Here is a 24,828-nt window from a genome sequence, read left to right on the forward strand (position 1 = left end):
AGATGTTGGGAAGGCTGGGGCCAACCTGGGTCCTACCCCACGTCTCGAAGTCATATCTGAAACGTCAGACCACAAATCTGAATGATGCAAATGTTTTTTCACCACAAGCTGTGTTTCTGCCTCGCATCCAGCTGCCCACAAGCCATGACTGTGAGGGGGAAACAGGGACCTGCAAAGCCAGGGAAGCATCATGTCAGAGCTCTTCCCTGCTGTCCCGTTTCCAGGAGCAGCCAGTCCCAGGATCAAAGCACTGTTTGCTCCACTGCAGGATGAGCTGAACGAGGGGGCAGACACAGCCCCCAGAGTTACAACGGGTCTGCGAATGCTGTGGGCTTGCAATGAAACACCCTGCACTGAAGAACTTACTGAACTGACCTTCCTGGAGTTTAAGGGCGAAGGGATGCGTGGTGCGTATCAGCACAGCTTTATATGAGTGCTACAGAAATGCTTAAGAATAAATTAAATGCATCTGACTCCCATTAGAAAGTCGAATCAATCTCATTTGCACGTCTCACTCACAACTCTCAAAGTGCTGATGCTGGGGGAAAGTTCCTCTGATTTTCCCTTTATCTCATCGTCTGTCTGTGCAGACTGTTGTGGTTTAACCCCAGCTGGCAACTAAGTGCCACGTAGCCAATGGCTCTCTCCCCCTGGCCCAGTGGGATGGGGAGGAGAATCAGAAAAAGGTAAAACCTGTGGGTTGAGATAAGAACAGTTTAATGATTGAAATAAAGTAATATATAATAATAGCAATAATAACAATAACAACAACAACAAAAAGAAATAACAAGGAGAGGAATAAAACCCCAGACAAAATGATGCGCAATACAATTGCTCACCCCCCACTGACCGATGCCCAGCCAGTTCCCCAGCAGGACCGGCCCCTCCCAGCCAGCTCCCCCCGGTTTATATACTGAGCATGACATTTTATGGTGTGGAATAGCCCTTTGGCTAGTTCAGGTCAGCTCTCCTGGCTCTGCTCCCTCCCAGGTTCTTCTCCTCCCTGGCAGAGCACGGGAAACTGAAACAACCCTGACTTAGGGTAGGCACTACTGAGCAACAACTAAACCAGCAGCGCGTTATCAACTTTGTTCTCATACTAACCCCAAACCACAGCACTGTACCAGCTACTGGGAAGAAAATTAACTCTATCCCTGCCAAAACCAGGACAGACCTCTTCCCAGTCTCCTGTGTCTGAGCAATCTTGAACAACATGATGCCAATGCCTCACTGGGAGGCTGGAGCTTGACCAGACCCTGAGGAGGAGGATGGGCACCTGCAACTGCCTTCCTGGGCTGCCACTTTGTGCACAAGCTCATCTGCTGGTGCTCCCATCACGCTGCCAGCCCCAGCGCCCGAGGGCTGGTGGTTCTTGCTCACGGGCTGCCCCACGGGGTCTCTCCCCTCCCCCCCGATCTAGCCAACTCCGATGAGGGTGAAGAAGGTTCAGTGATAGTAACGCAGAACTCGCTGTTGCTAAATTCAGCTATTCCTGACAACGACATGGCAGGAATTAGCAACCCTGGTTAAATTAGCGCTGGGGCATTGTTCCCCTGTGATGCTACCTCCGACCAAAAGGAGCTTTCATTACTGGATTTTTCAGTATCTTCCTATCTACCCCGTTAGCAGCGAGGGCTGAGTCCAGATCAGCCACTACGAAAACAAGTTCTGCAGAGACTTCGGCTGCAGAGACTCAGTGCGGGTTATCGCAAAGGAATCACTTTTGCTTTACAAAGGCCAGCAAGGAAAGCTTTCTCTGCTAGGTTCTCCTGGTGCTAAGATGAGCTATAAACTCAAGCTGACTGGAAGCCTAAAATATTAATCGATCAGCCTGCTTCTGCCGGCCATGCAGAAGTAATTGCTATGGAGTAAACCGGAGAAGAGATCCATTTATATCTCTCATGGAGTATTTTTCCCCAAAGGAAATTAGCACCTCTCTCCTAAATTGGGACTGTATGATTTTTAGTCTCTTTTTGTATGCTTGACACACTTTTTTCCTCCTTTGCTCATCCTAAAATGAACAGAATGAGGGAAGAAATGCTAAAGAATGGGAAGAAATGTAAATCACAAGTTTTTATCGCACATACTAGAGAAACGCTGGGGTGATGCAGATTTCTGGTTACCTGTGGAAGAAATCTGTAGGTGTAAAGATTTGCACATACAGAAGTAATCGAAGGGTAAAGCTGAGTCTTCTCTGTAGGTCAGGTACATCTCCAGTGTGGGATTCAGGCCGGTGAGCCTCAGCGAGCCCCCGAGGTACCCACTGAGGGCAACAAGGATGCAGCTAGAAGTGTGTGCTGTGAGTGACAGCTGCCTACGCCTGCGTGTGCCGCCGGGGCTGCTGGCAAGGGAACCGAACACCCAGCTGGTGCTGGGTTTGGAGGGTAAGAGAACAGACTGGTGGGAGGGAGGATGCTCTCCTCCTTGGAGGAGGTAAACACCATTGTAACTGCTGGGCATGCACCCTTTGGGCTGAGGCACTCTGGGAGGTAAAGCAGACATTTATCTGGGATTTCATCCCGATCGCTAGCATTATTACTTGTCTACTTCCAAACTGAAACATAGTTTATGGTCAGGAAATCTTTGGTTATAAAATCTTTGGTCCTAAATTGATGAAGTCTAAATTAATTTGATCCAGCTGGGAAAGGGCTCTGAAGCCCACTGTGGTTTATTTCCATAAAAACATCTGGTTGAAGCACAGCTGGAATAGTCTGAACTAAAACACCTTCCTGGAACTGCAGAGCCAGGCAAGAAGTGTCCAAAGGGATGTGTGATATGAGCAGGGTGCATGTTTTGTCAACAAAACTACTTTCTAGGAGTGAGAACGAGAGGTGGCTTGGTACCTTTCTCCTTGCAAGCTTGAGGCTCTGGGCATGCTCCCCAGCTGGCACCAGCACCCACTGCCAGCCCAGTTTAACCCTCAACACTGCATTTATATGCTACTTTCTGTGGCAAGAATATTTACACACAATGAATAAAAAATAATGATGTAGTATCAGCTTTATGGGCTTGGCTCGCTGGTACAGCGTAGGAGGAAGCCTGCAAACCAGCGTTCGTTATGAGCCATACATCCTCGGCTGTTGTACGTAATAGTCTGTTCCTAATGAAGCTTGAACTGATGCCAGCGAAGTTGTACAAATGTAAGGGAGAGGAAAAAATGCCAGGCCTTGTGCTTTAAGTCTGCATTAAATCTTGTCTGCTGAATAGATATTAAATATTACAGATCATTTTGCACCTGTGGGTGACGAGAGGCAACAGTGCCGGATACAGCACCTGCTGTATTTAATGCTTAGAGCCTGCACACTGGGTATCCAAGAGAAATGTATTGGGAAATGTAGCTCTGCACATCTTGTTAAACATGATATACGTTGTGCCAAACTCTTCAATGGTTCAGCACAGTCTGTTGAACCACTGTAGTGAGGAGGAGGAGGAGCCCCTACTCAAAACCACTGGTTTATGAATGTGGACTTCATACATTAAACTTGACTGCTATTTAGCAGACTAGGTCTGGCAGCTCTGAGAGTGATTTGGAAACAGCAAATCACTTAGTACATTGCCTCCAAAACTGAACTAAATAAAACCCCCAGGAATAACCCAGTCCATGGTCACTGCTTCCATCGAGCTCTTTGCCCTTGACATGTTTTTGTCTGCAGTCACATTACAGTGGTGCTGCAGGAGTATCTGTCTCATTTTAAGCACGTAACTGGAGATGCTCCAGTTTTATACTTTCCGTTCCCCCCCTTTGAACACCAGTAGAATGGAAGGTGCAACATCAGAGGTATGAGGAGAGAAGGAACATTTAACTGGGCTGCTCACTTATTGCTGTGCACACACGCTCACAGCTGGTAGGTGCCAGATCTCTCTGCAACCCTTTTTCCATCATTCCTTGATGTTGGGGAACATTTGCTTTGTTTCAAGGGGTTAATCAGTACCCCAGACTGGAGGTATTTTTTTCTGATGTTCACGCTGGAGAACTAAGCCAACAGGGCGACAAGCAGTAAATGCCTCCTGTTCACTTAAAACCTGGGTGGTGATCAGTACCAGTATAGCTTAACAGAGGGGGATTTAATTGTAAACAAGACTTAAGCTGCCTCAGATTGTTCCTGGGGTTTGATCAGAGACAACTGAAATCATTAAGAGCTTTGCCAGTGACTTTATCAGGCGCTTTATTCAATTCCCAACTGATCCCATAAGAGCTGGGCTTGCTTCTAGTAGGTATTGATCCTACTTTGGCACCACCTCACACCTGAGGGATCCCTGGTGGTCTCAGGGAGGAGTTCCCTGCACTAGCACCCGGGAGCTGAGCAGGATATGGGGCCATGGGGCGCAGGTGCTGCACCAGGGTCTGCCTTTCCGTTGCTTCCAAGAGGACCAGCCCCACCAAGAGGAAGACACAAAAGCCCCGTGTTTACTCTGACCCATTTGTTCATCAGGTGAGGAGCAATGCAATACAAATCCTCTGTGACAAACAGATTTCCCCCAAGAATCCCATAAAGGACTTGGAAAGGACATTTATGGCTTCATAAAGCACTTTGCTAATGACTTGCTTTACCACTGCTAAATCAACTGAAATCATTTAACGCTGTCCTCTTGTAACTTTCTGCATTTGGTCTACAGGGGAATTAAAAAAAAAAAAAAGAAAAAGAAAAAAGTGCTGACATTTGCAAAATACATCTCAACCCATATTAGATGGTGTTAATTAAAATGACTTGCTGGGTAATGAGCTACAAAAAAAAAATATCAATCAGCGTCTTAGCGCAATTAAATCCAGCAAACCCTGCTCTGCGCTGGCGTGGGCAGCACCAGCTGCTCTGGCCCCAGTGGCACAGGGCTTACCTTGCAGCTGAGCCTGTGCAGCTCCCTTCGATGAATAATCCCTTCCACGAACCACCTCCTTCATCCCTGCAACAAGGTATGATGGGATCGCCACTTTCGCAGGATTAAACAACTCCCGTGGGTGCCCCCCCAGGCAAGAGGAGCAGCCAGGTGTGCCTCGGCAAGGCACTGGCGAGGCTGTGCTGAGGGAAAGCAAATGCTTCTGCTGCCCTTTCTTCCCCAGCATTTCTCCCTCCGTCCTCTCAAGCAGACCGTTTCCATCATTGCTGGGGATCAAGCACTGGACACAGAGGCTGCAGGTAGCACAGAGTCCCTCGGCTGCCCTGGCTGACCCTGACTTTGCTCAGAGCACCTGTGTCGAGACCTGGCTTTGATCAATACCAGTGATACTTAAAGGATGCTCCAAGAACAAAAAGGAAAAAAAAAGCAATGGAGGGGGAAAACCCCCCCAACAATACGAGCAAAATACACCATTTCATCCCCAAAAAGGTGCCTTTCAGGCGGTTAGACTGTAGCGCAGATTAACAGCAAAGCGAACATTTCATAACATCATTGCTGGCACTCCGTGTATTTGAAAACCGAATTACAGAGTGAAATGCAACCACATCTCCAAGGTGGAGGATTTCTGTGCCCTATTGTGAAGAGAAGCTCGGCTGTGTACTCTCTAAGCATTTTGCAGCTTCTGCTCCAAAATTGATGTAAACATCTGCCTTAGTTTAAGTGCTTCCTTAATACCAGTGCTTTACTGAGCAGGGGCCTATTTCAGAAAATGCAGTACAAGGCTTCTGCCTTCTAAAGCTCTTATTAAGTGTCAGAACAAAATGGGCAAAACTTGCTGGTAAAAGGAGCCTGGCTGACAGCGTTGGAGAAAAGTGGCCTGTATTCATCTTCTGAACAGATATATTCAGGCAAGCGGCGATAAAAGCTTCTCTGCTTTTCCGAACCCAGCCCTGGAGGACAATATGCAGAGATCGAGAAGAAGTTTAGTCTCGCAGGTTTGCCACCAAATCCATACAGCATATCATAAATAACAGTAACGGTCCTTTCTCATTGATTCTCTCTCGAGACTGTCATCCAAGTCACCAGCCTGGGGAATTGCAGCAGGGGCTTGGAGGGGAGAGGCGGCAGTGACAGCTCAGCTGGGCTGAGCAGGGTCTCCCAGCAGCTGTGAATTTTAGTTAATTCCTCTCTCTCCATTTTTGGCTTTGAAGCCATGCTGCAGAACCAGAAGTTTGTATTTTCAGACTTATTTACTACACCGTTACGCGAGATGTCAAACACCGGGGCCAAAGCATTCACACCTCACTGTTGTAGCTGTGCTTCTAGAAGGTGGGGAAAAGTTAAAACAGAACCAGCAGACACACAGCTTTTCCCTCTCTCTAGCTCTCATCACCCCTTGTGTATTCAGACAGCCACAGAGCTGAGATACCTTTCAATTTTTTAAATAAGTTATTACTGCACAAGTATCCGGGAGCCTCGCCGGTCCCCTCCCTCTGTTCTTCCCTCCCCAGCTGTGTTTATCGCACACAATGGGAGCCGGGGCAGAGCCGCCTGGAATCGGCAGGAGGCTAAACAGGGAGAAGGAAGAGCATCTTCTGTTCCCAGAGCTAACGGGAGAGAGCTCTCCTCCCATCTTACACTTGCTCCCATTATTCTGCCATTAACAATGAGGCACAGCTGTGATGACTATGTAGGAGGAGAAGCCCTGGATGGGGCTTGATAAGCTGCTCACACACACAGCAAAGGAGAGGAGAAAATTCCTACTTGTCACCAGCAGCAAAGCAGGCACCGTTAAGGGGAAACCAGGATTTTCGCTTTCAGCCTTTGGGCTGTTCACCAGCAGCAACTGGCGCCATGGCACGGAGCCTCTCCCTCCTAACATGGACCCAAAGAATTGATAAGAGCTGTCAGAAGAGGTTTGAATGAAGGCAACAGCACCAACACACCATAAGTGGAGGCTTTTATTTATTCCAGCAAAGCCCCTGGTGCGTGACCCTGTGAATAAGGAAGGTGGTCACACACACACTTCAGATTTAATTTGCATGACCCCGTGAATCAAAAAGGTGGTCACATACACGCTTCAGATTTAATTTGCTTAAATAATGTACTGTTAGGACAGATGAGAACCGGGGAAGTGCTCTGGCAAGTCTGTTTGCGGTGATATACTGAAGGCAGCTCTGAAATGTCATCCCTTGCGATACAGCTCTTCGGAGGACAGGGCAGATCATCGATCAAGATTTAAGCCTATGTAAAAAACGGATCATGTGCAAGAACACATGTAGCGAGTTGTTATGAAAACCCCTCCGCCTCCCTGCTGACAGTGATAAATAGCCCTGAATTTTCCCCCATGAGTGAGAAGAGCGCCAGCCTTCGCTCCGGGGAAGGCAGATCCAGAGAGACAAGTAGGATAGCAGATCACGAGTGAAGAGGATGGGGTTTTGATCAAGCAAGGGGGGGGGGGGGAATGAAGTGTTTTGACAAAGCTGAATACCAACACGGGGCTGGGAGGGCTCCGGGTGCTGCAGTTGCAAGCTGGAGCGTGCTCTGGCAGCTCAGGATGGATGCGACCCCCCCGCTGCAATATCCCAGTGCATGGAGCCTGCCTGCTCCTCACACCTCGGGAGGACTGGAGCACCTCCCCCACACTTCTACAGCCAGCAAAAACGTTCACATTTTCTTAAAGGAAGACACCAAGCAAACAAATGGGAGTATAAGCTATTCATCACTGTCTGAAAATGATTCTCTAACTCTTAGGAAGTTCAAAGGCTAAAATGCAGGAGCAGACATGCTCGGCTGCACCTGAGCTGCTTCCAAATAGCTCCGCTCGGGATGTGTGTGCATTTTTAATTGCCTGTGTTGAGAGAGTGTGTTTTTCTAACTAGAAGGAAGATGGGAGGATAAATATAAATCCCTTTTCACAATGAATTTTTACAGAAACCAAGCCAAGGTTTGTGCACACCATCACTTTTATATCCAAATTTGAAAGACTAGCACAGGGACACTACAGTCTTCTCTTCCTCCCCAGTTTGAATTTTTGTAACACAAAAATTAACACAACCTAGTTCTCTACCCCCCAAAAGCACTGGGAACCAACGTCAGGAGCAGCAGGGAGACTTTAGCATGTAACTGGCATTGAGATGGGAAGGAATCATCCTCTCTTTCTTGTAAACCTGGCAAGACTCCCTTTAGCATAAAAGCAAATAAAAAGTGCCTGTGTCATTAAAAAACCCATATGGGTTGAAGAAATCATCAACAGAGACAGAGATACCAGAGGAGCCTGTTGCCTTCAGAAAACACTTATCAGCATCTTTGTCAGAAGGAAGCCTTATTTTCCCCTTTCTTCATAAACTACCAAAGATGATGGGATGCAGAAATAAATGATGAATGAAAGTCCTTAATTAAATACAAACCAAGAGGGACTTGGGGCACTGTATTTTAATTCAATCTTCTGACAGCACTTCATAAGCCTTGGGACAGTGTCTTACTCGCATTTTGTAATGCAAATGAACTGCTGCACTAGCAACCTTCACACCCCCCCCCCCCCAAGAGAAAAGATGGAAAAGTTAAAAGCTTTAGAAAAAACACCTCTGAGGGGCCAAGAAGAATTAGCCATTTTTGAGAAAAAAAGAAGTGCTGCAGCCAGCAGTTTGCTTGGGCTCCAAAAGCAAAGCCCTGTGAGCACAGAGTGTCCTCCCCAGCCCAGCCTGGCTAGGTGGGATTTCCATGGGAGCTGCCTGGAGCAGCGTAGGGAAATTCAGTTCCCCCAGGAGAAAAGAAAAGGCTCCCATGGTCTGAAACGAGAGATTGTGAGAGGAGGCATCGGGAAAGAGGGTTCTTCTGCACTCGCCTTCTCCCATCAGAAGATGAGCCCTTTCTCTTGGGTGGGTCTGATCAGGAATTGGGTTCACATGGCTCTGAGCACATTGGACCCAAGCACCACCGGTGCTGTTAGAGCATCATGAATCTGGGCAAGACGCAGAAAAAGCATGTTGTTGCCTCCAAGCCGGAGAGGGTCACCAACATTTAATGTAAGAAAAATAAAATAAATTCCATTAAAGTGATAAGAAACATCTTCCCCAAAACTTTGAGGGACTTCATATATTCTACCCAAAACACTGAGCCTTTACACCCATCTGGGGCCAACTCGAATAGCTGCTCCCTGCAGCTGAGATGGTAAAGGCAAAAAGGAAAGGATCAGCCACTGGTGTTGGACTGTTCCACTATAAACACATAGCGACCAAGTAACACATTAACACAGTGAGACTGCAAAGGTGCCTCCTAAAGTAGCATTTCATGTTCGGTCCACGTCGCTGCAAGCACAGAAAAAGAACTGAAAAAGCATTCCCTCTGTGAGCTTTTCTTCTTTTCTTTCCCCCTCTAGTCCTTCCAGATCTAATAAACAGGGCTAATAGACAGCTATATCCAGAGATTTACTGCGTTTAAGCCTGACATGAGGATCCAGAGATGAAGCCCTTAAGAGCAGATTTGTATTCAGCATGAGCCGTGAGTTCGGGGAGCAACGCCAAATGCGGCGCTGCAATTCCTGATTTCACAGTGGAAGACTTCAAAGGCTACAGGCACAGTGTCATCAGAGATGGGCTGAACTCATTCATGAGGTTTTTAATAAGACTCCCAAGCTCTCCGTTTCGGTTCTGGGAGGATTTATGGGTTTAGAGAAGAGCGGTTCTCGATACATCTTATCAGGAGTTCAAATAGGAGGAGAATAACTCTCTGGAAGACAAATGACAGTGGCTGGAGCTGGCGACAAGGGACCTGACTCCTGCAGCTGGATACAGTCCCATTCCCAAGCCCCTAAAAAAAGTCTCCTTTTTTGCCGGCCAGCCTGGAAGCTGGAGGAGGGGCAGAGAGGCAGGATGCTCGTCCACAACCCATTTTGCCTCCTCATTTGCCTCTGATATCTCTCACCTTTCAGCATTTCCAGAAGCCTAGAAGCATTCCAAGCCTTTTTCTTCAGCTGTACCCCCAGGAAGCAGAGCCTTTCTTCCATACAGCCCAGGAGCTCACTGATTTGGGGGGGCCTCACAGAGCAATCCATGTCAGAAAACTTTTGCAGGATCGGGGCTCAGGCGATACACAGAGGTCCCAGTGAAGGAAAGGCAGGTACCATTGGCGTCCCAGTACAAACCCATCTCACATGTCCCCCTCCAGGGCTGGACAACTGGTGTCCCTGTCACTGCTGACAGAGCAGAGCTCATCAAGCGCTGGGAGACAGACTCACTACTCATCTCTGGCAGACAAACTGACAGCTTAGTGCTCAATCATCAATATTAATTGGCTCATTAACAAAGGCTTTTAAAATCAGTCCCAGCCACAGGGGGAAGGGAAAGAGAAAAAGGGATGAAATCAGCACGCCCATCTATCTTCAACATTTTTAAGCTTTTGACTATGGATTTCTTTCTTCTACCCAGCATCAGCCGGAGCAGGGAGGGGGTGAGACTTGTGCAGTTAAACAAATCAATTGATGAATTTTCTCCGTGACATTCAGGGGCTGAGTCCAAGGCTAATCGTAAAAAAGAACTGCCAGAGGATTTTAATAAATCCCTTTAATTAAGTGATATGTTTTAGAATTAAATTATGATGAAAACTATAAATCCTTTCCCAACAAATGGAGTTCAGTGTGCACAGAAGGAAAAGGGCATTTCTCTTCTTTTATCTTTCTGGTTTTTCCACCCCATAATACAATAGGATTCAAACAATTAATTACCAAACAATACAGGAGGCCACGTCATTTATCACCCTGCAATCCAGTCTTTTAGATTAGTAGGATTTGACCTTGCACTAACTAATCCTATGCTAGGAAAATGGTTTAATTTTTTTTTTTTTTTTCCTCCTCTCTGAAGGGCTCTGGGACTTTGCTCCAAGGTAGTTCCCACTGCTGAAGCAGCACTGCAACCACCTCTCCATGCAGGTGGCCCAGCCTGGGACCTCCCTGTAAGATGTCTGAACAGTGTCCCCTATTAAATGAGAGCAAGGTCCATCCATGCCCTCAGCTCACCAACACCCCTTTAGAAACCTCAGCCCTATGCATCACCCCCAACATCGCATACAACTGGCCAGCCCCAAGGATATACAAGCAAAAGTGTTACTCATGCCCCTAAGCACAGTGAAATACCCTTATACATGAGGGGTTTACATAGGGAGACTAGAATAATTTGGCACCAGTAAATGGGTCACTTGTCCCTGCCCACAAGGGACTTTGCTCATGCACCTCTTCATGATCAGAGTCAGCAGCAGCACGAAGACCCATTTGTGCTGGCTTTGGCAGGAACAGATTAGTGTCCTGCTCCTGCCCTTGCACATCCCTGGGCACACAGCAGGTGCTTCCCTGTTTCACTGTATGTGGTTTCTTGAAATGAGAAGCATCCCTGTGGGACCAAGCTCAGCACCTTGCAAAGTCCCACCAGAGAAGAAACCTGCTGTCACGCAGGAGCATGCAGGTAGAGCAAGGAAAATCCCCTGTTCGTTCATCCTGACCAGACCCAAAGGCAGGGTGGAGAGGAGCTCCTCTCTGTGTGTAGATGTGTGGTTTATTAAGGGGGCTGGTAGTGAAATGAGAATTACAGAGGGATGCAGAGGAGGGAAAGGCATGTCTTGCTGTGATGCTCACACCACCCTTCCCTTGTGTTTGTGCCAGAGTGGCTCTGCTGAGTTTGTTTCTCAATTGCTCGTTTGTCTTGTAGATTGAACACAGAACTCATACAGTTCAGGATGGGGAAACCTTGAACCAGGGCAGCCAAGAGCAGTAAAGATCAGGGGTACATGAAAACAGTCTGGGAGAAGGAAAAAACCCAACAACCTACAAAACGCATACAGTGCTGTGCACGAAGCTTCACCAGCTCAATAGGTTGCTTTAACCATCACCATAGCACAAGAGCTGTCTTAATGCAGCACAGAGAGTCAATAAAGATGGGAGAGAAACTAAACAAGAGAGATTGTTCCCCAAGTTACAGCCCTGTCACAGCCGAGGCTCCCCGTTAGCCTATTTACCTTGCTCCACTATCAGACTTGCTGCATAAATAGAACTGTTCATTTTCTTCTCCCAGCCAGCTCACCTCCTCCATTGGGATCTCAGTGCAAACAGCTCAGGGTACCAGGCCACTGCAATATTCTTTTCCAACAAGGCTGATGGCAATTTCAGGAAGGAAGAAAAAAAACAAAAAACCAACCAAACAAAAAAAATCCAATTGGAAGAGCTGCTGAAAGATTGCAAACAAGGAAATATACAAGTAAAACAATACAGTACTGAGAAAATAAAGAGGCTAATAATAGGAACTTTCTTAATATTAAATTCTCTGCTGCTATAGCCGGACTAGTGCCCTGCTGCTATTTCTGTAATCCACAGAGGCTGCACTAGGACCAGCAACGGCACTTACCACAACCACAGCTTTCACTTTTAAAAATGTTTCTCCATCACCAAGCAATTTACCCCCAAACCAAGCAGCATTACAGCCAGTTAAATTTCCCTCATGAATCTTTTTCAGTATTTATATTTGGGGAATCTATAAAGTCACAGAATTTTTTCACATTCATTAAAAAATATCCATTATTCTGATCAAAAGAAACCCACCAACTAGATCTTGGTCAGGTTTTTCAATTTCCAATGCTACCAGGACTAAACCTTCTGACTTACCTCCATCTGAATTCAGAGGAAAGGCATACATGAAGCAAGCTGCTTCCCAGTTTGCAAAGAAGGAGAACCCAGCAGCTGCTGGCTTTTTATGAGGCAAAAGCAATCAGGAGCCTCACCTGCTGAAAAGCCTGGTTTGCTACCATGTGCCTCAGAATGAACCCTCTCAAATCCTGGTAAATAGTGCAAGCCTGAATACTTTTCAAAAGGAAACATGACACAAGTAGCCCTGAGGTCTCCCTGTCTGGAAACATTTTCTGGGGCTATTCCTTTTTTTTTTCCCATAAGCATCACTATTTGCAGAACAGGGGCACTTTGGACAGGGACATTCACCAACGTCACCTCGAGGTGGCACATCCATACGTTACCTCTTTATTGCCCAACAGCATATTGATCCCATGCTTTTCTGTCTCTGGCAAGATGTGAGAACCTACAGGAATCACAAGAAATATGAAAGTGAGAGAAAGAGGAGCAGAAGCTGCTGTTTACCCATCCCTTAGTGAAACAGAAGGACATAAATTTCCCAGTAAATTCCCATCTCTTAAAAGATGGCAATTGATGAAACACAACTTATTGCTGGTAAAACACAATTGTTTTCAATAATTAATATACAAGTTACCTTTAAGAAAGGCAGAGGTCCTGCGGATTGGAAGGTGCAATTATTGTTTCATTAAAGATTGATTACATGTGTGGCCAGTCATTTGAATAATGGCTCTGCTGACACCTTAAATGGAATGATAAATGAGGTTGGGTCCACTGCTGTGACTTGATGCACAAGTTGACTCATGAATGCTAGTGAGAAACAGCAGCATCTTTCCAGCCCAAAAGGTCATCTGAAATATTAAAGAGCTGAAGATCAAGTAACTATGAATAAGGTCAAACAGAGTGTTGTGGTGACAGGACTGGAATTAATTAAATTATAATTATCCTACATTTATACATTCATTTTTATTTTCTTTTTGTTATGGAAGAAATCCAAAGGGATGGCCTCACTCGGCAGTGACAGGCAGGGTGTTTGTAACCAACCACAGCAGAACAGTTTCTCTGCTGAGAGGGGAAAGGAAGGTGCCCATTTTAAATGATGGGAGCCATCGGTAAAAGGGTGGTTGCCACCACAAAGGTGTCATCTGATTGCGGAAAAAGGCCCATGAAATCTCGAGGAGAGAGAGAAGCCACCTCTCTCTGATCAGCAGAGCCTGCAGGACACCCTCCCCTCTCCCTGCTGAGCAGGACCAGGCGTTTTGCACAGGATCCTTTGGGGAGGGCAGAAATGTGGTGGCATTTCTGAGGCTGCAGCATGGCGAAACTTGGCAAAGGCTCAGAACAGCAACCCCTGCCTGCAGTGCTCATTAGCTCTTCCGTGGGCAGGTCTTCCCACACCTGAATGATGAGCCTGGTGGGATGTCATCATTCCTGCTTGCACATTTTGCTGGGCAAGGTGGATCCAGCCTCCCCAGGCTGGGGCTGGCAGCCTGGGGATTTGCAGGAGGAGATGGAGCCCTTGATTTTCTTCCTGTAGCCATTGGCAGTCGCCTACACAGTCATTGCACACCCCTGTAGCTCCAACTCCCCTCAAAGGAAACATGAAAGGAAAGCATCCAGAGCACATCGTCTCAGGGAACAGGGGTGGGGGGAACAGGACGGACACACACAACGTTTGTTACTAAAAGTACAGCTTGCAGTTCAGCCCCACGCTTAGGGCCCGGGAAGGCGAGCGATGCTCTGTGGGTTTGCACCCCGAGGGCTCGCTGCAGCACCCATGGGAAGGAGAGCAGCCCAGGGTGCACATCGCAGAGACACGGGGAACCATCAGTGACTCTTCTCCCCCCACCCCTCAGTGTTCCTCACAAGCCCTTGCACTATCATCGAAACTGTGCTCGAGACAAAAGCCTGAAGCCCACAGTGTCTTGGCTGCAGCATCCTTGGGTTGTGGTGGCTGGAGCCAGCACAGCAGGGGGTGAGGCGGTCCCCTCTTTTCAATGGCAAAGGGGGGAGCAGGCCAAAACTGATGTCCTTCTGCAGCCAGCAAAGCTTGTAAGGCAGGAGTTACAGTAAGGAAGAACAAATATGCATTGTAAGTAAATGCCTTAATTATATTCATGATTGGTTTTGCCCTAGACTACAGTGCTGAGGAGACCCTCTTCTATCAAAGTCAATTAAATGCTTGCTATTCTCCTAAAACCCAGCAATAAAACAAGAGCTGTACATATCCATTAAACTGCAGTACACATCCATTAAACTTGCTTTTGCTGCTGCAGTTCATTTACTGCCAGGTTTGGACTTGATTCTGATCTCGTTTATGTGAGTTTTACCCTGGTGTAATAGCAGAGACGTGGCAAAGTCAGTCTGGCTGATTTACTCCAGCTTGGTACAGATACTGACACAGTTACAAAGGGGGTGAGACAGATACTTTCATTTCAAAGACCTGCAAATAATCTTTGTGCATCAATAAACTCAAGAGATTAATGGTTTGCTAAACAGCCAGGTTATTCTACACACACTCACGCACACGCGCAGGTGCACATACAAATCTATATGCAGCTCTTGAAACAAATTTCTCCTAGAGATAGGAAAGCTTTCTCCTGGCAGGAAACCTTCAGGAAGTTTGTACACGAGAGGAGCACTGTCTGCCCACTCCTCCGGTCCCCTGGATCCTGGGAAACAGAGTTGGAGGTGACCACGGAGGGTGCAATGCTGGGGCTGGGCCATCTGCACAAAGCTGATCTCCCTCTGCAAAACAAGCTTCGTTCCTAAGTTAGCAGCAGAGCGATCCTGGGCTGGGAACTTCCAGCTGTACTCACTTGTCAAACTAAATCACTTAAGAAGAACAAAAGCTTCCCCCCCTTTGTATGAAACTTGGCTGGGAGTTTGCTTGTGTCGAGGGGTGTAATGCCCTTAAGTCTGGGACTGAGTTTCTCTGCTGTGTGCTACCCACCACCAAGAGCTTTACTGGATCCTATACTGTGCTGTCAGCCGTGCCAACACTTTCAAAATAAACATTCAGAAAAACATCCTGAGCTTCTCTCCTCTGCAGAGACTGAAATCCCCATCCCACTTCCACCTCATCCCCCCTCGCCCCACCATGAGGTCTAGTAGTGCCCTGGGCACAACAAATGTATATTCCCTCCTGCACAGTCAGGTTTTATCATATAGACAGTGCCCTGGGTGATGCTGTGGTGGCAGATAGAGCTCAGCCACCAGGCATGGACCATAGCGCATCCGGAAAGTTTAACAAGTTTAACTTTTTATAACTGCTGTTGGTATTTCAAAGAGTTCGTGGGGAATCTGCGCCTGCAGTGCAAGACAAGGTGTTGAAATTACCAGCACTTTAAAGATGCCTTTGCTGTCTTAAAATTTCCTTAAGAAGTCTCACAGTATTTTTCTTGAAAGGAGCTGAAGATAACAGGGAAATAGTAGAAAAGTAGAAAAGGGAAAGCAGAAATCAATGTTTGCCAGTAGGCAGAGCACAAGGGAAGTCAGGCAAGCAGAGGGACACTTCCACAAGCATCTACATATATGAAAAGCTTGTGTTGCAGTGGCTTTCATACAAAGTTGAACAGATGCCTTTGAAAAGAAGATTCCTGCATCCCAGCAGGCACCAATACCTCCATCCCTTTGCCTCTCTGGAGGCTGGCCACCGTTAGCTGCCCTGTTTCTCACTCCCCTGCTCCAAGGAGCTGTGGATGCGCAGAAAGAAATGCACACGTGAAGGTAGAAGAAACCAAGGACTTCTCCGTTTTGGATGATGGGCTTGATGTGCCTTTGGGGTGACCCATGCTTATGGCTTTCATTTTGCCTTTAAAACAGCTGCCAGCACAAAGCTATAATGCTTTGTGGCAATAAGCAGGGCTGTAATGAACCTGACGAGAAGGAAAAGAAAAGGTCACCATGCCCTTGTCTATTAACTTGGCCCTGCAGAAAGACCCAGTGACTAATTAAAACTGTGGGCTTCACAGCCAGGAATACTAATGCTTACAGTGTACTGGCCTTAATTATCTACCTCTGTGTGCTTCTTCATGAAGGGGAAAAACATCCCATATTCAATCTAATTGGCTTAATTTTTATAACTATGTTCCCCCATGAGATCTATTTCTAAAACAATTTGGACTGTTCTTTCAGTATCCTTTTCTTATATCCTTATGATCATCTCATTCATTCTAATTTGGAAAGAGGCCCCATGAAAGAATACAAAAATCCTCGAGTTTCTTTTGTGCTGTGTAATGCATGATGTGCATTTCCTGACAGCAAGACTTCTGAGTCTCCTCCTCAATAATTCTTTATTTTTTTATTCCTGACTAGGAATAAAACCTGCATTTTTAAGGGAGAAGATGAAAAGCAACAGCAGCAGTGCTCCGGTGTTTGTGGTGGAGTCTTCTTGATTTAAAAATCAAGACAAGCAATATCTGTAAATGAAAAGTTCAGCTTCAAAGAGGAATAAATTCATTTACATGCAGGAGGTCTGACTGGTCTCTGTCTGCCCGCTAGTCTGTTAATCTTGGACTCCTGTTCACTGGGTGCTCCAAACCTTCCAGAAATACCCCTCAAAAAGCTGGAGCTTGCAAAGGGTTATAGTCTTTCTCCTTCTCAGTTTGGATTTTAATTATTGAAGAAAAAAACCCAAACCAACAACAACAACAAAAAAAAAAAATGGTGAGAGCTTTGAGATTTATTGCATCCATAAAGGCTCTGTACACGGTGATTTACACAGCCCCAGCAGTGGTCTGACTCCAGCAAGAAAAATGTGTGGGACTGTGATTTACAAACACCTACCTGGCATTTTCAGAATTCTTATAGCAGCAAACTATTGGGTCAATAACTCTGTTAGTGATCACCACTGGGCGTTAGGTCAGATCCCATACACCTTTGTGCATGTTTATTTGCTTTTTGAATTCACATTGCCATCAATACTTAGTAAGGACGATGTATGCCCCCCTAGGACATAGAGGTATGTACCTGCAGGGTCCTAATCATGGCTTTAGGCTTGTTTTCATGGCCAGCTGCAGGAAAGCCATCAAAGCCAAGTCTTTATTTCAGCTGTTTCAGCTTCCCAGGGTGAAGTCCCCGTGGCTGCAGATGCTGAGCAGATGGGGAGCTGCTGAACAGTGCCAGAGGGCCACATTTCACAGGTGCCTAAATCCCTTTTAAAATTTTTCCTAAAAGCGTGATCCAATTCTTCTCTCTTTGGTTAGCTAAAGGTAAAGCAACTAGTTTCAGGTGTGCTCTTAATTTGAGTCCCTCGGTTCAGCAGGGGAAAGAAGCAGCTTCTGAAAGCATTTGGTCCCACCTGAGGAGGCTGCAAACTGCTCCAGTACTTGCTGCCTATGCCAAGAAGGATGTATTGCCTCTTTAATCAATTCCGCAATGGTTCCATACCTTTGCTGTATAGGAAACCGTATCTGGGAGTGTCACACTGGCAAATAACAGCAGAGGGAAAGAATAATTTAATGCGCAAGGCATGGGAGCTAAGATTATTCCAGCGAAGAACTGAAAAGCAATGGGGAGTTGATGAAGATGAACAGGGAGGAAGGCTGACTCAGAGGTGTGACGGTGTGGAGGAGGCATGGGGGATGTTGAAGGAAAAGGGGGGCAAAGAGCCCCTCATTTCTTTTCCCCTCTGTGGTGACGAGCAGGAGATCCGTTCCCTGGAAATACACACTGGTGCAAGCGCCCTGGTTCCCTGGAGCTGGGACGGCAACAAATTATGGCGTGTGAGAAACCTTTAAAACATATTGATGTTTATGGGACGTTGTTTCATTTGCAAGCCATTACAGCAAATCTCAAGCTGGACATGAAGCTGAGCACCATAATGCTCTCTCCTCCTGCTTCTTTTCCCTTTCCCCCGGCTCCTGAAATACAAAGCACGCCTTCGTGCCGAAATATATATATATAGCCAGCCTAAAAGCGATGGAATAAATGAGTCAGCAGCATCCGACTTCAGTAATGAGATAACTCCTTTGAGCAAAAGACGGCGGGAACTACATGCCATAGCTAAGCTCTGAAACACCAGCCCCATGCCAGTGGGCCCTCGCCAAAGGAATATTTTGTTTTGTTTTCTGGGAGGGAAGCAAGCGCTGCTGGTCCTGCCGGCGGCAGGGCGGAAGCTCACTGGTGGGGACAGATGGACCCGGCCGTGAGTCACGGCAGGGAGGCTCCTCACGGCAGACGGCGAGAAGGAAAAACAACTCCGTGGTGTGGCAATCTGCCAGTCTCCCCATCCGCACCAGCAAAGTATGGGCAAAGCCATGCAGGAGCAGCCCCCACCAGCCGCCCATCCCCCTCGCCGGCTGCCTGGACCCTGCTGCCCCCCAGCTCGGGATGCCCAGGAAAGCCAGGCTAGGTCCTTGCATGGTCCTTGGAGGGAGACTCCTCCTGGTTACTGGAGGATGAGCTGCTCTCAGCCCTCATCTGCAGTCTTGGATCCACCCCTAGAGCTTCAGCCGGAGGGAATTGTCCCAGACAGCATGGGGACACGATGGAAAAGTCATTTAGCACCATGTTGGGGCATGCACACACAGGGGAAAAGGTGCGGGAGAAGAGGTAATCAGTTAGAAATGATTTTTAGCAGAAGTTTCTTGATCATTAGCATATTAATGAAGTTTTTAATAATATGTTAACCTTTCCTCATTCCTCCACCCTGGGAAAAAAAATCACACCACTTCTTTGGTTCAGCAAAAAGGGCTGCCCTGGGGGGATGCAGTTCTTCCAGCTGAAACAGTCATTAGATTTAGCATAAGAAATAGGTTCCCTCTGGAAAACTCTTTAGGTGGCTGAAGACCTCCCCAGCCACCAGGATCCAGATCCAAGGCCAGCTCCCTCCTCAGAAGAATCTGCTTTTTCTATTTATCTTGTTTCCTTGCTGGCGTTTATTTATTATTTGGTGGATTTTGTTTTTCCATAAGCGAACGCGATGGTGTAAAAACTCAGCAGGGATAATAGATGCTTTATAGATGCCAGAAACGAAACACCAGCAGATGCTACACGGAAACTAAAGGCGTTGAAGAGCTTTCACTGCTCCCGTGCTCTTTGGGAAGTGCTGTTCCTTCCTCCAAAACTCAGTTTAGCAAACGACACTGTGGTTTTCTCACACAGTATTTCATACAGAAGACTCCAGTTACTAACCGAGGATGCATGCTAGGGCAAAGGAGATCTCTTCCTCAGTCTCAGAGAAAAATAGCTTTGGAAAAAATTGATTCCTTCACTCCTTAAAGCCTTTATTTCTCACAGGTGGCTCCCTCAGCCTCTCCTGAAGCAGAGTCAGTCCAGATGATTACATATTATTTCTCCTCACTACTACTGTTGCCACGGGCTCAGAAATATCGCCTGCCTCAAACACCAGCTGCAAAGGGCTAAGGTGGAACCAAAGCTCTGGACATGCCACAGGTTTGATGAATTCAGCATCAGCCCGAGCCTGGTGGGTCTCGTAAGCTCCTATAATTTCATTTTTCCTGCTGTGATTTATGGCACAAGGTAGAAGACAGTGTTTGTGATATTTTTGAGGAAGGCACTGGGGGTTTGCAAACAACTTTGCTCTTTGGGACAGAGTTGACAGGGGGAAAGAAAACGGCACTAACAGCAGCAGCAGCACATTGCGAGATTCCACACAGCTTTGCAGGAAGAAGGGATGTGGAAACTTCTCACCAAGTATCTTAGAGTTGTGGATGGCAACAGAAATACTAATCTTTTCTTGATTGCCTGTCAACTGAAATTATTCATCCCGGGTGAGCAGAAATTTGCAAGGCTGCATTTCTTTGGTATTTAAACATATGGGCAGAGGATCCATCACTGTGATAAATGAATCCCGACAGATTTAGAAAATCAGCTACACCCCAAATCTGGACAGGGACCAGGAACTTTTTCCCAACTTTGGGGGAGCTGGAGCCCCCCCACCTCCATGCACCACATCACAAGAGAAACCTGCCCTGCGGCAGGCGCATGCAAAGCAGAGCAGGGACCACCTAGTCTGGACAACAGTAAATAAATCAACAAGTAAAACCAGTACAAATGGAAAGAGATGTTTATCCCCTGTGGCATCCCACACCACCTCTGTCACAGCCAGACCTCCTAAACATCCTCCTGCTTGATTGATACAGACCTGGGAGGTGATTCACCTTCACGTGCTCTGGTTCTGGAAGCCTGGCTCTGAAAAATAAGGGGAGTATGAGACCCCCATCACAGCCAGGAACCGTGGAGCTGGGTGCTTCTCCCTGCACCCCTGTCACCCCCAAACGAGTCTGATAAAAATGCAACTCTGTGTCCTGTGTACAGGAATGAAGCCCACAGACCTGATCCTCACTGGGGCAATGGAACACGGAGCCACTGGCATCAATAGAGCATCAGCGCTCTGTACCAGCTGGGAAGAAGTCTAAGACTGGTTTATTGAGTGCAGTCAAGAAAGCATCTTTATGCAATCCTCTCTATAAATCATCTATACAGCGCCTATAAATCTCATCAGTCAAAAGAAGCAATACTCAATGATTTATTTTTACAGTTGGCTGGAAAATTTTCCTTGAAGCATCTCTTTTAGGAGAAAATAGCTTTTTAACAATATGGACATCTGGCAAAGTTTCTCATTTTGAAAAGTTTCTCACCCAGAAAAGAGCCATTTCTGAAGATTTCTGGAATTTTGAATGATGAAAGGAAAACTTAATATTTCGGTTTAGGTTTCTCCCTCTTCCCCACAAGAAAAGGGATAAATGTATTTGAATTCTATTTCATTTTTCATGGTTAGTTATGTTTAGGCTTCTGCCACATTGGGGGGATGCATTACAGGGCATCCATAGGATTACATGATACAGAAAAATCTCTGACTCCAGAAACATAGTTAGGCATGAAATATAAGGGATGAATTGTGAGAAAAGAAAACAGGTAGAAAAAGCTGCAGACTTGGAGAGGCCAACAGGCTGGGACCCAACCATGCATTTAGTCCCTTTACCTCAAACTCCTTGTGCCCTTGACTGAGTCATTTAAACCATCCTCTCCCCAGCCGCTGGGAGAAGGGGTAAGGCTGTCGCATCCGCTGCAGACTTGTTCTTGCTCCTGTCGCTTCTGTCTCTCCTTCCTTGTCCACGCATCAGCCCCTATTTTCAGCCAAAGTCTTTCAGGGCTGCTGCAATAAACGATAACAGCAACTATATAATGAGATCCACACTTCCCCCCCCACCCCCCCGACCTTCATTTTCTTTTTCAGGCTTGATTACTGAACTCGTATTTCCTCCAGATAATTTACACTATCTTGGCTGCAAACAAATGGGCAGTTTATCTGCAATTGGCCTCTGCAAGAGGATTGTGGCTGTTCTTGTACCGATGGGTTCGAGCTCTGGGTTTGGTTTTTTTTTTGTTTTTTTTTTTTTTACCTCTGAACAATATTTCTAAGCCCTTTCCCGGGCAAGGAGAGATAGTGCATTTGTTATTGATAGAATTTCCATTTAAATTGAGGATGTTGCTCAGTGCAACACGTGTACCAGTTAAACGAGACACTTTCCTCTGGCAAAAGGCAGCAAATTGTATGAAGGAAAAAAAAATTGTTGGGAAGGGGAGGGACGGAAAGGGAGAAATCAGAAAACTTAATTTGAAATCCAGCCAGATGTATGTCTGCAATAAAACATCTAGATCTTAATAAAGCTGTGGGTAAAGCTTGGATTACATGCCCAGCTTTATATGCTATCTGCTATTCAGCAGCTGCTTCTCTTGAAAGCTCCTTTCTCTGCTTGCCAATCCGATTAGCTCTCTAGAAAATTAGAAACAAAACAACATGAAATCTTTTGCTTTTAAAAAATAAACGCAGCCATGAGAAGAGGGCTGGATCAGCCCCAGAAAAGCTTTTTTCAAGTGGATAATGGCTTCGTGGGACAGAAGTTTCAGGTGGATTTCCCTTTAGTCACAAATTGTTATTTGTACTGGAAAATTAAAGGGAGGGATCCACTGAGCCATAGGAAAACGCATCCTGGTGTGGTCTGTGAGTCCTTCCCAGCCCTTCCCCAGCAGAAAGAAGGCTCCAGAGCAGCAGGAGGAGGATGAGCCTCCTCTCCTCATGGCCACACACCACCAGCTCTGCAGCAACGCCTGGGCAGCCTTCTGCAAGCATATTAAGGGGGTCCTGACCACCCCCACACCACACACTCCCCCCCCCTCAGCTGGAGCCACCCAGGCTCTCCTCCCAGGTTAAAAAGCACCAACACAAACCAAACCCTGCAGCTCTCCCATTGCAATGTGCAGTGTTCCATCGGGTCACACACTGCAGCCCTCAGAAGGGGTTTGGGCTAATCCAGAGTTTGGGTCCAGGACTCTGAGCACCCTCACTCCAGCAGCCCAAAGCCAGGTGACTGTAACTGGGGGCCTGAAGATGCTCCTGTCCCTGTGGAGCCCAGGACAGCAGGCAGCAGTTACCCAGGGCACAGGGGGTGCAAGTGGCAGCTCGCTCTGCCATGGGTGCTTTCTAGCCACAAGGACCCCGTCCTACCTGGTGGGACAGCTCATCTCCACCCACCCTCAGCTTTCTATTTCTTATCGGGAAAAAAAAAAAAAAAAAAAAAAAGAAAAAAGAAAGAGAAAAGAAAAAAGCCTTGCAATGAACCAGCCTTGCCGATTACATCTTAGCGGCTCTGGGCAGCTGGGGCAGGATCCAGTAACCACATGCATGCTGGCCCAAGTCCCATCATCTTATTAAGTATAAAATACCCGTGTAAACCACCTTAATCTCTGCAGAAGTGAAACCATCCCGCATCTGCTGCTTCAGAAATATGCTCAGGCATGGACTCAGCTGGCCAGGCTGTCCCTGCTCTGGGTGCTGGGGACAAAGTGGGGACACGGGGACTGTAAGCTGCTTTCTAGGACTAACGTGCTGAGCCATGTTTCTGTGCTGGGCTGGTTTGTTCCTCCCAGCAGCACAGGATCCATGAGATAGGCTCTTTTTTTTTGCCATTTGCAGGGTCACCTCTAAGTCTAAATCACAGGTGTGAAGTAATCAGCTCCATATTGTACGTTGGCGGTTGCTACGGGGGAAGAAATGATTAATTTATCACCCATTCCAAGATCTGAAGAAAGAAAGATAGAAAGGGAAAGAGGGAAGGAAAAGAAAGAATAAAAGGAAAAAAAAGAACCCTCAGAATAATTCTGCCTGAGGTGAACAGGAGCATTATTTACAGTCCAAATTTTCCACAGCCATTTGAATGTAAAGCAGAATCAAATCATCAATAACATTGTGCCCTGATCGGAGGGAAAAGACATCCGAGAAGGAAGAGGAGGGAAATGGCATATTTTCAGCTAGCTGGGGAGATTGCAAAGGGATTTTAATTCCAAAGATGCTGAACAATTTGCAGATGAGACTCTATGAGAATAAATAGCGTCTGGTCATAGATCAGCACAACTTGATTTTCTCCCCTTTAAGTGCAATGGTATCAATCTTTAGAGGGGAGGGAGTGAAAAAATCAAGGTGGCAAATGAATTATTCCTCATACCTTTCTCCTTACACAGGAGAAAAAAAACCCCACAGTGTGAACCAGGCACGCTGCTCTGCTGGGCAGACAGGCTTTGGCAGAAGAAGGAACTGAAATGCAAAGCAGGAAAGAAAGTGATGGGGGAGAAGGTATTTATATACAATAAATATTTAATACTGCTTAGTGTTTCCTCCTGAAGAAACTTAGAGCAGGGATTAATTTTTACACATTCTGCCTGCTCCGCTAATGCCCTTCGGCAAGGTTAATCTTTGCCTGCTGCAAGTTTGAAAATTAAATCCATGGTGGTGTACAAACTTCCTGCGTAGTTAGGTTCAATTTCTTTCATTCGCCACCGAAATGATAGATGCATTTGGAATTCACAAACGCTTCCTCTTAGAGCAGGTAATTCATGAATAGATGCTCTCCTCCTTCCTTCTCCCTGCTCTCCCTGTTGTGTATCTTAATTAACGTTTCAAGTCTGGCAGCTTTTTGATTTCCGTTTCAACAGGGTCTCTGATCAGCCTGCTTGAAAGAAAAACCTTAAAGAGGGACAATTTTTTTTTTTTTTTTTTTTTTTTTTTGGCAGCTGCTCCTGCTTTCTCCTGAAATTCAACATCATGCCGGCAGCAACAAGGAGCAGCTCTGGGCTGGGGTCCACCCTGCCAGGGAGATGCTTCAGTGCTGGGGGAGATGAGGGGTGAAGGGAGGCACTTTCCCAACCCAGGCTTCTGTCTGGGACCCCCCAGCAGACTTTTGGATGTAAAGTAGCACTGCCATCCCAACAAGACCAAACTCTTCACCACACTTGTGTACGCGGACAAGAGACCACCTGTGGCAGAGGGTCCCCACCAGCAGGTTCATGGTCCCTGCTCAGCTCCCCCGGGGGAATTTTTTTGCACTTTAAGAGGC

General features: G+C 46.6%; 1 long non-coding RNA gene across 1 annotated transcript in view; it reads right to left on the minus strand.

The window, feature by feature from the left end:
- The window catches only part of LOC121093998, a 34,178-nt gene extending 12,617 nt beyond the window's left edge, over positions 1-21,561 (minus strand). The window contains exons 1-3 of the long non-coding RNA XR_005829702.1: positions 21,417-21,561; positions 12,853-12,914; positions 11,845-11,979 (exon numbers count right to left, since the gene is read on the minus strand). This is a non-coding gene — a long non-coding RNA (uncharacterized LOC121093998). The remainder of the gene's footprint in view (positions 1-11,844; positions 11,980-12,852; positions 12,915-21,416) is intronic.
- Positions 21,562-24,828: the final 3,267 nt, after the last annotated feature.

Source organism: Falco naumanni, chromosome 9 (genome assembly GCF_017639655.2).
Source record: "Falco naumanni isolate bFalNau1 chromosome 9, bFalNau1.pat, whole genome shotgun sequence".
Classification (NCBI taxonomy): Eukaryota; Metazoa; Chordata; class Aves; order Falconiformes; family Falconidae; genus Falco; species Falco naumanni.